We start from the raw sequence: 7,471 nt of genomic DNA on the forward strand, positions 1-7,471 counted from the left end.
TTCAAATGTTTGTATGATCACTTCCTAGTGACACAGCAGAAGCTGACAAAATAGTAGCAAAATAGCGATAGGTCTGTAGCGGAGCAAAAAGCTTTCAATCCACCAGTCACTCCGAAGGCAGGAATACCGTCAGAAGGCATCCATCAGTTTTGCAGGCTGTAGGAAAACATGAAGAAGAATAAAGATGGGCTTTGGGCAAGAGTAACAGAACTCTAACTCCTTATGGCTTAATGTGTACAGCACAAATAGGGAGCCCAATCACTGCCTCATTTTACCGTCATATGGCATCACAAGAAGAAACTGTATTATCTTTATTCCAAGGTTACAGAAAAAGTGGCAGAAGCATAACAGAATTCTCAAGGTTGGTCAAATTCAAGTGCTCTGCAGCCGCTTTTGGGATATGCTGACGAGTCTCGTATGACCAACAAGATACAGTACGAAGCATGCTTTGTGAACTAAAGGAAATGGCAAGGAAGATGCAACTGGAGAACAGAGAAAAATTCTAACCAATGCTTCTAAGATTGTGAAACAATCTTGTATGGATCTTGCTTAATGCTTGATAACTAAAAAAAAAAAAAATTAACACAGTAGCTTAAATATGTAGAATTAACTGATGAAACAGGTAAATAATTTGACTAAAAAAAGGGGAAAATTAGGCAGGAAAGCAGGCTACCAGCCTCCACAGAGAGTTTTTAGCCCAAATAATTGCTGAAAAGAAGCATTCTATGGCTCCCAGGCTCATATCAAGATGGGACTGGGGCATCTAGTAGCATAAAAAGTAGACAAACAAAAGACATTACAAAATAATACATGAAAAACAATGGCAGCACTTTGCTAGTTATACTGTACTTCATTCTTCACTGACTTCCCAGCGCTTCCTAATACATTGTCTTCGCCATACATCTTTGCACTTCAAAGTCTCGATGACTTAAAGAAGCTAGACAGACAATGAGGACGAGAGAGGGAAGGAGAACTGTGTACCTTTGGAAGATCACGGGATTCCAATTTTAGTAATCAAGTTAACTGAGGAAAACCTAATATCCCCTAAGACAAACTAACTAGCAAGGGGAAAAACCCCATCCTGGCATATAGGCAACAATATCCACAGTGCAGTCAGAGAAATGAGACAATTGTTTCCTCCCTGTTTCCCAGATCTTTATGTCCCAAAGCATTTTTGGAGGCAAGGCTAGCCTTTATTTTCACACCGCCGATTCTCAAACTATACCACTGCTAGTTAGCAGAGATTTTGGCATTTAACAACAGAGTCAGGAAAAAAAAATCACGATTTACACACGCTTACATTGGCAGATGAAGAAAAGACAAGACAAAAGTAAGTACAGCGAGATGATCCCAAAGGCCGAGGACCTAGGCCTTGTTTGGGATGAAAGTAGCACTTTACAGATCAAATTTAAGAACACATTAAAAGTTTGGAAAGGATTTTGAAAAAGGTCAAATTGATTGAGGCGCACAAATCCTCACCAGAACCAAATGAGAACATGTGTCTCTTGTCCCATTTACAATGACATTCAAATACCTACTGAGGTCAGTCAGCAACAGTATGGATTTACAACAAAAGTGTAGGAAAGGGCACCTAATCCCTCTGACACCGAGAAATCATTCTGAGTGTCAGCACAGCTCAAAACATGCTTAAACATAACTGAAAGTCCAGCCTCTCTTCTCTCTCGTGCTCTATTGAGAAACCACTCAAGAAATTACAGTCGTGTAAACTACAGCTGGAGAACTACTTTACAGAAAGGCTATTTTGACATTTAATAGTGTCTTAGAAACACGATCCCCCTTTTGGGAAATTGGCTGTCAGACTTTGACCAGGCAAGGAGAGACTCAGACTTGCACAGGCATGGTCTGGTTCTTTCTTCAGCAAATTCAGAAACCCACACAGTTGTCCAAGAGTGAAATTACCGTATCGACCAAAGCTGTCCACAATTCCTGGAGTTCCACCCTCATTACAAATAAATCAACTAAACTCACCACAACTAGAGAAAAAAAACCTCTGTGGTCAAAATAGTGTGTCTTGAAATGCCTTCTGTCATGGCATGAATTCCAGCTGTGATAAAATTTTATAGGCAAGCTGGAGTTAGAGAGACCTTCAAATATGAAAAAAACCCAACAAACCTAAACCCTATGCTCGTAAAACTCAAGAATCCACAGAAAGGAGTTCATTTTTTTCCCTACCACTTCCACCGGGAGCAGGTTGTTGTGCTAGGAAACACCATCCCACACGATTAAACAGCTTTCCAGACGCTTCTTTCTTTTCCTGAAAATCCCCTAGTTTCTCAAAAAATGGCTTTTTTGTCCCCTCACCACTTTCACCTTCAGAAGCTATCCAGAAAAAAGCCATTTGCCAATTAATTCCAGTTCTTTAGGTTCAGGACTCTATTATGCTGCACAATTGTTCATGTGCATCTGCTTAATATGGAAGGAAAAAGATGCTGCTAAATTGGAAAAAAAAATAGTAGGCTGGGCAGAAGAGGTGCCTTCTTCCATTGTGCGCACAGTGCATTTTTGCTGACTGTAAGCTCTCGCATGGCAGGAAAAAGCCCAAATGCCATCCTTGCTCTTGCTATTGGCAGCTGTTCTCTTATCACCAAAGAGAATTTATTGCACCACTGACAGATGCTGAGATTCAGAAGCCGGAGCTGAAAGCCAAAGGGATTGAATCAGAAAACAAAACCGCCAAAAAAAAAAAAAAAAAAAGGATAAAGACCCCTACCAAACCAAGTCACTTCAGTGCACACATCGCACATGCACCTCTCCACAGGGAGAGGAAAGAGAGCCTGAACCCCCCATGGCAGATGTCAGGCGTTCTGTTTCGGGTGCTCCTGGAAGCCGCTCAGGCTCTATGCTGAGGAGCATGCTACGGGAAACCACGAAGAACTTCACCACAAAAATCCTAGCGGGGACAGTGCGAGTAAGAAAGATGTATCTTCAGGGAAGAGGGCCTTGAAATCAAGCTTTCTTAGTATTAAGGTCACTCTAATTATCAAACACAAGGTACTGGCGTTCCTTACGCTCTCTCACGAATGGAGTTTGTGGATCGGGGGTGTCCTGGGATTTTTATTCTTACACACACACCCCCTCTTTCAAAGACTCTTTGACTTCCACAAAGCTATGAACTTTACTTTCTTACATGTAACTCCACTGCATATAAACATAGAGTAGTTAATCTCACAGATGCTTTGGCTGCTTCCAAGAAAAGATGAGACAGAGTCTCTCTGTTTTACATGACAGGGGGCTTTAAATATCTGTATCGCCTAACGTAACTGTCAGTAAAAAGGTATTCTATATATGGCACTTTGCAAGCTTTTTTTGCGCATTGATACAGAACAAAAGTGCTTTATGCACATAAATAAATACATGGTCTTGATGGTCATAAACCAGTGCCTGTATGTTATTCACATGCTTTGCATTGAAACACACTCCTGAACACAGCATTCTGAAATAGACCTCCTTCTTCCTGTCCCCTGGGAAAACACAATTGTTTTTATTCACAGGCAAAGAAAAAGTGAGCTGTACACCTACACAGCTGTAAGCACCACGCAGAGGAAGACACGCAGTACCTTCAACCAACATTCCTACATGTACGTTCTCAATTCAGGTCAGACTGGTAACAGATTTCATTCCTGGGCACTAAACTGCCTTTTCTGGAAGGCTCGGAGCAAGCCAGATTCTCCCACGGCAGCAAATTCCAACAGTGGGAAAAGGAGTCCCAGGGCACCTCCCATGTCTTTGCTTGCAACAAACATGTGAAAAGCCAGTTCCCCACGAACAAAAACTGTCAGGAGAAGGTGTTTCACCAGGCACTTCAGAAAAAGGGGACCAAACACTGCACCACAGCTACTTCAGGAATGCCCACACTGACCTGACGGGCACTGCTACAGGTCTGCAAGGGACGGCACTGCCGGGATGAGATCCCCAGCGCCGGTATGGGTTCTTTGTTAATTAGGAAGCCGATGAAGACGCAGCTCCCGGGGCTGGCGAGGACACCCGACTGCTGGGCGGATAGCACAGTGCCAGACTGACACCTGGAGGGAGAGCCAAGCATGAGCTCGGGGAAAGGATGCTCGCACGGGAGAGGGATGCCCTGCCTTTGGGGAAGTCTTCGGGTCCTCTTACCACCCACCTGCTGTGAGGAGACTCCTCTTGGCCAGCCGGAGCACTTCTGGGATAGGCCTCCTACAAACAGAAAAAAGTGTGGGGGGGGGGGGGGGTGTTTCCGTGCCTGAAAAATCAGCACCAATATTTTCACCCTTTCAGTTTCAAAATTGAATAACTTTTTTTTGCTCCCATTTTGTAACGAGCATTTGAGATATTTTGTTTGCATAATTCTTCTTCCAAGTCATTTGCCCCGCCCCCGTTGCTCCCTGAAAAAAAACACAGCAGAATGGAGCAGGGCGTAAAAAGACCCTACTGCTATTAGAGAGCCCATACCACTTAGTTCAAATAAACTTAACTGTCCTTTCCTAGGTTTTCCTCAAACAGCAGAAGCTAAACAGTAGTTACGGGGTGATACCTCATGCCCCCGAATAGGGCATTGTACAGGTACACTGCTGACAATAGGAGAATGGAACTCAGCAGAGCACAGTTAGGGTTAACAAGAAACTGTTTAGATCATTTGTGATCTCCTCAGCCATCTCTTGGAAAGCCTTCCCTACCTTTGTCTGCACCGGTGATTTTAGTTTCAACAGGAAAGTATGGAACATCTCAGGCAGGTTCATCTTTGCTTCTAATTAAGCTTATCTACCAGTAGAATTACGCATAAAGTATAGGAATTAGGGCAAGCTACTTTCTTACCCAAGAAGGTCAATTTAGGTCAAATCTATCTTGCACAGATGGCTAATTTCAATCCCTTATGCATACAACACAATTGTTCAATAGGCTCAAAATAAACAGTGTAAGTAATTAATTTAAAGCTGCCCTAATTGTTTCTCAATTTTCCCTATTAATTTAACCTACAACATTTCTCCTATCAAAGCTTCAACTTAACAACCAATTAAAGCTTCTTTAAAAAAAAAAAAAAGCTCTGTCAGCTCCCATTCCTTCTGACTGAACTCCTTGAAGCACTTGGGATTACATTTAAATTGTAGGGGCTTTAGAAACAAAGTGAACAAAGTGTTTTTTACAGGTGTAATGTTCTCAGTGAGCTAATGATTCGATGGACAGTTAAGACTAATTAAGGTTTTAACTTGATAGCAACTTTCTAAGCAGTATTCGGCCTGACAGAAGTGAGCCACCACTCCAGCAAACAATGAGTTTCTTCATTTCTCAGCGGAAGCTGGCAGGAACATGATTTCCCCAGCTCAGTTTCACCGTGGCAGCGAGAGGCTCCTCACAATGTTCAGAGTTTGCTCACTTGAATGAATTAACGAGGCAGCTATATTCTTATTCCTTTAAATGTATGTGTCTGCATAAAAACATATTATCTCCCTCATTCTCAAAGTGAGCGTTGCAAAGAGAAAAGCCAGTGGGACACTTGTGAGGAAAAAAGATTACCACCATGTAGATTTCATTCTTCTTGGCTTAGTCCCACTAGTCTGGTTCAGAGATTTTATCTTCCAAGCATACCAAGTTGACCAAAACAGGACACTTTCCTATTTTTAGCACAGCTGATACAGGTCAGGTGGAAATTGAACTGTTCTTCCACCACAGAACAGAAACGTCGACAGCCTATAAATTATTTCCCTTTTGAGCAAACCACCACATATCACTTTTGTGGTCTCTTAAGATTTTGTTTTTGGGAAACTTTACTATCTGAATTCTTGGTCCCCCTGTGACCCTGTTACGTGTGAGACTCACCGAGCCATCTCCCGAGTATCGGCCAGCCGAGCTCTTCTCAGCACAGCAGCGCTCCACAAGGTGTTTTATTACGCCGCATTTCCCTGCGTACCTAATGTGACCCTGCTGTCTGCTGAAGGGGTATCCTCTGCTGCATCCTCAACATAGCCAACAGAACAATCTGGGTGTCGCCCCTGCTGTTAAAAGAACTATGTCTAAGGATCTTTTTGGAACGTGTTTTCTCTGCACATCTTTCCTAAATTATTAATTTTGTTAATAGCACACTTGGATAAAGAGGAAAAAAAGGAAGCAGAGAAGCCATATGGAAAGGAAGACAGAAACTAAGTAAAACAGGAACGAACCATTCAGGGACATGTTTCAGATACCTCCTAGAAAGGCAAGAACATGAGAAAGTTTCTTAAAGCTAAGCCTGCTGAGTTCTTACTATGAACACAATTACTCTGGGTAGCTCTCCAAAGCCCTGTGGTACATGAAGGAGAAGAACGTACCCAGCCCGCCAAACGGCTGAGAGGGAGGAAGAAGGCATCAGGAACTGTCAGCAGGTCTGCAGAGGCAGAAAGAATGCACTTTTCAGAGCACCGACATTAAGAAATCTCAGTGATCAATGGATTACTAGAAACATCAGAGAGCTGCTGTTCACCAAAACCAACTTAATTTGGGTAACCAAGTAGTGTAATGCAGTGATTTGGGGGTGATGTGGCACAACTGATTGTACCAGACACCTGGTCTTTACTGTCATTCTTGATTTTAAACACCCATCTCCCTGAATCTTTTAGTTCACAATACAAGTCCCTCTGCCCTGGCAAAATCTTTCATAGCTCCCACATCCTGTCCAGCGAGACAAAAGACCTCTGAAGCATTCCGTGCGGCACATTACGGGCAGGGAGGGGCAGGTGAACAAAGATTATCGTTCAGCACTCTGGTTTTCGACTTTGAGAACAAGAGCCTGATGATACCTACGGAATTACTTTTTTCTCCCCCCTTTAATTTAAATTGGAAGAGGACTGTGTGGAATTAAAAGCAAGTGGCAAATGACCCACGGCTTTTCTTATTTAGGCTAAGCAACTCGTTTGGAAGAGTCTTCTTAGCTACTAGGATTAGTTGGGGGTTTTTTGGTATTTCGTAGAGCACACAGAAAAAACCGCTGACAATCATTACCCCAATTAACCAGCGGCTGCTCTCACAGGGCGCAAGCACCATTCCCACGAGCACTCTTCCACGTCGCCCGTCTCCGCCCGCCCCCCACCCCCCCCATTTCAGCACGGTTTGCCCCCTTCACGTCCACCCGCTGAAAAAAGGCGGGCTTTGCCCCCCAAAACCCCCTTTCTCCACACGTTCCTCAGAGAGGCGCACCCTCTCCCCTCAGAGATAACCCCTCGCTGCTCACACCTCTCCCTCCGCAACCAGCCGAGCGCACGATCGCCCGGGCAGGGCTGCGTTCCGCTGCCCTCCCACCCCCTCCCCGGGACACCGACCCGGGCGGGCCGAGGCCGGGCCCGACGCCTCAGGGCCGCCATCCCTCCCGCCCGCCCTCCGCTGCCGGCGGCAGGGCGCATGCGCGGCGAGAGGAGCGTGACGTCATCGCCCGGCGACGCCGCCGCGCCCAGCGCCCTCACGGCCGGGGCGGCTGTACCTTGCATCCACATTTTACTTCAGG

This window comes from Haliaeetus leucocephalus, unplaced genomic scaffold, assembly GCF_000737465.1.
Source record: "Haliaeetus leucocephalus isolate CR32 unplaced genomic scaffold, Haliaeetus_leucocephalus-4.0 Scaffold484, whole genome shotgun sequence".
Taxonomy (NCBI): domain Eukaryota; kingdom Metazoa; phylum Chordata; class Aves; order Accipitriformes; family Accipitridae; genus Haliaeetus; species Haliaeetus leucocephalus.